Genomic DNA, 5,491 nt, shown 5'->3' with positions numbered 1-5,491 from the left:
GCACATATGTCCGTGCGTTGCAACGGGAGAAATAACAAAATTATGTTCAATTTTTGTGATGATTGTATCTGCAGAACACGTTTAGTTCATGCAAACTTTGATCTTAACCAAGATCCATGGAAACATCGCTAAAACATTTTTAGTGTGGTACTAATGATACACCTCTAATTAATTGTTCCTGTCTTGTCAAGCATCTCATCGAAATTTTAAAAAAATATTTTCCTTGCAAAAAAATCTTTTAAACTTTGTAGTCATTTATTAACAAAAAACATAATATTTTCTTTACCATCACAACGACTATTTTTTCCAACCTTCCTTGTTGTGTGCCTGAACTTACCTGGACAAAAAACCACAAACAGAATTTGCATACTTCAAAGAGCACCAATCAAATAAAAATGAAATGTTTATAAGTAAATCAGCACGAACAGAACATGCTGAGGGCTCAACCTGCTAAGTGACTGCCTAAAAAAGCCGGCATGAAAGATAAAGCCTGTAAATACATGAATTGAGCAACTAAAGAACATTATAAGTCACATTATAAATTTCTGACTCACATGTCAGCACTTACCCTGCATGAATATTTTTGGGATCCAAAAGTGTTGACTCATGAGTCAGAATAAAAAACTACTATTTTGCTTTGCTCTTTTGAGCATCCAACACAAGGTGTGTGGGACCTACATATTAATTCACTGACAGCTTACCTAGTGTACACAGGAGAACATGAGAGAATATCTAGTGTAGCACATCACCACCAAAGAAACTATACAGGAGAGAGTATCTAGTGAATCAGCCCCTATCATCCCTAGCACCAACTATACAAATCTGGCTTACCTGATGATGAACATAATTACTATTGAAACAATAAAATATTAAAAAATATAACAATTGGTCTTGTTTCAGTGAGTACTAGCTAGCAACCTACTCCCTCCGTCCGAAAATACTTGTCATCAAAATAAATAAAAAGAGATGTATCTCAAACTAAAATACATCTAGATACATCCCCTTTTATCCATTTTAATGACAAGTATTTCCGGACGGAGGGAGTAGGCAGCGACGGTGGCCTGATGTTGTTGTTCGCCCAAGGGGTGGGATGTCTGCAGGCGTCAAAGCGGACCCATCCACATCATATACGTGAGCTTGGTGTAACAGTTGGGATGCCCCATGCGTGACATGGAGTGCACGAGCTCGGCAGTTGACATGTATTCCCTCCGTTCCTAAATATAAGTCTTTCTAGAAATTCCACCAAGTGACTATATACGGAGTAAAATGAGCGAATCTACGCTCTAAAATATGTCTACATACATCCGTATGTTGTATTCCATTTGAAATTTCTAAAAAGATATATATTTAGGAACAGAGGAAGTACGTGCTGCCATCTTGGCTGAAGGCGACGAAGGCCTCGACGGAGGAGGGGCAGGGCCAGAGGAGGAGATGCACACCACCCATTGGGTGGACGTGAGCTAGTTGAACTCCACGGTCCGTTACCCATCGTCGTGCTGATTTCATCCGGGCAGAGGCCAAGTGAGCGGAGAAACGTGGCTATTTCGAGCAAGTTGCCACCGCTGTTGAAGTCGAATCAGAGGAAGAGTCTGCAGAGTTGCAGCAGCTCCTCGACCCGGAGCAACGCATACAAGCAAAACACACACATATGCATCTCTGCTTCTCCAATTCAGCATGCTTCGCACAAAGCATCAGTAACGCATAAGGCACATCACATATGCAACTCAGATTCACTATTCAGTTATTCACCGCTGTGTAGAGTCTGCAGCAAGCTAGATGGGATAGGGAGTGCTGTTTGGAGGCAGCCCCATGTATCTATGGAGGTAATTTATATTTGGGGAGACAACGCTAAGTAGTTGACGCCGCCATTGGGGTGCACGCCGAAGCCATGGAGAGGAGCAGCACATGGGCAACGGCTTAGGAAACGACTCGATGGACAAGCTGGCAGCACTCGCCCACCCAGCCAGCCACCGACCTCGCTGCTGATTCTAGCGGTTGCTTGCAGGACAAGGTCGAGCCCACGCCACCCGCTGCCTCACCCTGTACCACTCCCTCCACTGTTCCGCCTGTTGTGCGGCCCGACCTCCTCATCGACGAGGTCTCCAACTCGTGCAGGAGTAGCCCAGTAGGGCTCTCGCTTGCCTCTCGTCGGTGTCACCCAAGACGCCGCTGAGATGAGCGGAGAGCGAGCTCCCGTCACGCAGTCGCTAGGATGCGCTGGAGGAGAGCGTGATCCTGTCTCCTAGCCGGCATGCACCGTTGCAGGGCAGCCTAGGACCGGTGGCATAAGAACGACCACCGTGCAGAAAATCAATGGGACCTCGAGGGGATTAGCCGATTATTTTCCCTTATAGCTTCTGGTACTCATGAAACTGGTTTCAGATATGTATACGACTTCCGTTCATCAGTAGGAGTTGGATTACACATGGACACTCATGGACGAACAGACTGAGAGGCTACGTACGTATACAAAGCAAAACCACCAGTCGTGCAATGTGAAAATCAGGCCCAACACAGCCCAGTATGAGACGGACGAAGAAACCAACAACACCAGCCCACGTACGAAGGCAACGTAATAATGGATTAAAACGGACTAAAATCAGGGTCGAAAATCAGGGACCAAACCAAAAATACCTATCCCTTTAATAGTAGGTATAGATTTTTGTCTTTTCGTCATGGTTTCGTCCGGTGAAATGCCTTTTACCATTTCCTTGCTCTAAAATACCTAGGTGTATGTGCTGAAAAATGTGAAAAAAGATCCACTAAATTGTACATGTACTCAATACTAGTATATGGAAAATTTTAAGCTCGGTTGGACCAAAGGTTTGGGAGATATTGATAGTTTTACTTGCCCGACGGTCGTGTTTAGGTATTTTGTCACGCGTGCGCTTACAAGCGAGGCCCAACCATTGAATATTACATCAACGTACCTCAATATTGAAATAGACCTACATAGACCGAGGACCTAGCTGCAATGGCTTACACTAATATGTGTTATTTCGGTTAGTGCAATTCCCTCTCTTAGAACTAACGTTTCCTCCGATTTTCTACCAGAAGCCCTTGTTGAGTCACCCCCTCGTCAGCGGCCGCTCGGAATCCTTTGGAGAAAGAGAGATATATTATCTTCTCTTTTTATTGGTGTGTTCCATATGTGTGACTTGGCTTCGGAGAGAGATAGTCTATTTTATTTCTTTTCTGTTTTTTGGAAGGGTCTGAAGTGTTAGGGGCATAACCCATCTGATAGTTATCAAGGAAATTTTGGACCAGGAAAATGGTCGACAACCAGACGAAATTGATATTGGACGCCAAAAGCTAATAGCACGTCGCTTTTCAGGAGGCAAAACAAAGTAGCCTTGAAAACCAAAGACAAATCTGACTAATTGTGTGACATAATTAATGGCAGTAATGCAATTGTCCCTTTTTAAACCTTCTCTGGTATTCTCTGTAAATACATTATATTTGTCAATAAAAAATAATATTTCTGAAGAAAAATCTTAAAATTTAGTGATCACAGTGAGCCAAAGGAAATGTTAGTATCTTTTTTCTTTTTGCGGGTGAAAGGAAAATGTTAGTATCTTGCGAGTAGATTCAACCAAAAATGTTACCCCACACATTGCAAAAGCCTTGTCCGTTGCCGATTCAACGGACATTGTTTTTTTTGACTGCCATGTACGCTGATGTTAGTTGGTTTTTTCCCTCAAAAAAATAAGTTATTCTAATAGAAACAAGCCTAAGTGGAAAGCTCTCTCCCTTTTACTTCGTTACTTTTAGAAAAAAAATAAAAAAAGGATGTATCCCGGACCTCTGCATCTGAGCGATGCATGCAGCCATAAATGGGTAGATGGAGAGATTTGAACCTAGATAGCTTTAAAAACATAACATACTCTTCATTGCACTAGAAGGCCCCCTCCAATATAAGTTATGTAAGATATGGCACACTCTTATACCCCTCACAAAGCACTGTTGTCTAGAGCAAGTGTTCAGTGCGTGATCAGTTTGCTTTCACTATGCTTGGTAGTCGATACTCAGTCGCACTGATCTGAAGCGTTTCACTTGGCAGTCGCCGCCGCCGCCGCAACAGCGGCACGATAAGCCTAGCGCTTCTTGGCGTACTCCATCACCGCGTCTGTGTCGGGTACCACCTCCTTCGCCGCGTCGGTCTTAGCGAACCGTTTCGCCCAAGCCGCTAAGAGTGGAGTCTTGCCGGCGTCCAGGAACACCACGTCAAACATCTTGCGTTGCGCCTTGAGCCAGAGCAAGTGGCATCCGACCGCGAGGTCGAGGTACCCGATGGAGTCCCCGGCAAAGAAGGCCTTTCCGTTCGAGTGCTTGGCAAATGCCTCCTCAAGTTGCTCGACCACCACAAGCGTCTCGTTAACCTTCTCCGCCCTCTCCACCTCCGTGGTAGCTCTATTAACACCGACATAAGCAGAGAATAGCTGGAAGGAAGATCATGCCAGAATTTGACAGTGTAGGCGGGGAAGACACAAACCTTGCCGTCGATGTAAGTACAATCTAGAAGATAAAGGAAGACTGAGCTGAGGTACGAGAAAACACAAACCTTGTCGTCGACGTAGGCGGCCCAGAAGCGGGCGGTGGCGCGCTCGTAGGGGTCGACAGGGAGGATCGACGGCCCCATGGCGGCCCAGACTTCGTCGATGTACTGCACGATGGCGGACGAATCGAGTATGGTCTTGCCATTGTGGATGAGTACGGGTACCTTCTTCTCCACCGGGTTGGACTTGAGGAGAAGCTCACTCTTGTTGAAGAGGTCCTGTTTGATATACTCGTAGCTCAAGCCCTTCATGTGGAGCGCCATGCGAACACGAACTACAAATGGGCTCACCGACAAGCCTAGCAACTTCAGGTCTCCTTCAGCTGCCATTGTTGTCTTCCGTCTCTCTGTTCTTCCATGGTTCAATGTGCTGAAATCAATGCGAGAACATCATTGTACTTGGATGTTTAGGGCTTGTTTGGTTTCAAATAAGTCGCCAACTTATAAGTCGAAAAGTAAAAAAAGTGACTTATTTTGTCAAACAGACCCAACTTATAAGTCACCTCAACTTATAAGTCATAAGTTGCTCCACCCCAACTTAAAATTTATAAGTCACCCCCTTTTGCGTGGGTTCCACCACATGCATGATGTGAATTGGTGCGGAAAGCTGTGATCAAGTGACTTATAAGTTAGGTGACAGCCAAACAGATATGACTTATAGGGGTTGTTTGGATACGGTGTTTCTTGAGAACCAGTTTTTCTTAAACATAAAATCTGTTATAACCGCCTAAAACCTTGTTTGGGTTATCCAATGGAATCGTGGATATGGATTATCAGGTTTGCTAAAAACGCAAAAAGTGTGTTTATAGAAAAACGACTAATATACGTTTTTCTATAAACTTGTTTTCTGTATACTGTAGCTTCCCGCCGTCGGGTGCCTCGGCTTGTTGAACTTTAGTGTTTGCATCGCCATTCGCATCGTCTTCGTCGTCTCCA

The 5,491-nt window shown here is 44.6% G+C and overlaps 1 pseudogene; it reads right to left on the bottom strand.

The window, feature by feature from the left end:
- Nucleotides 1-4,049: 4,049 nt before the first annotated feature.
- LOC119350390 lies at nucleotides 4,050-4,885 on the bottom strand (annotated as a pseudogene).
- Between the last annotated feature and the right edge of the window lie 606 nt (nucleotides 4,886-5,491).

This window comes from Triticum dicoccoides, chromosome 1B (assembly GCF_002162155.2).
Source record: "Triticum dicoccoides isolate Atlit2015 ecotype Zavitan chromosome 1B, WEW_v2.0, whole genome shotgun sequence".
Classification (NCBI taxonomy): domain Eukaryota; kingdom Viridiplantae; phylum Streptophyta; class Magnoliopsida; order Poales; family Poaceae; genus Triticum; species Triticum dicoccoides.
The sequence above is the reverse complement of the archived record's forward strand: the minus strand, read 5'-3'. Positions and strand labels throughout refer to the sequence as shown.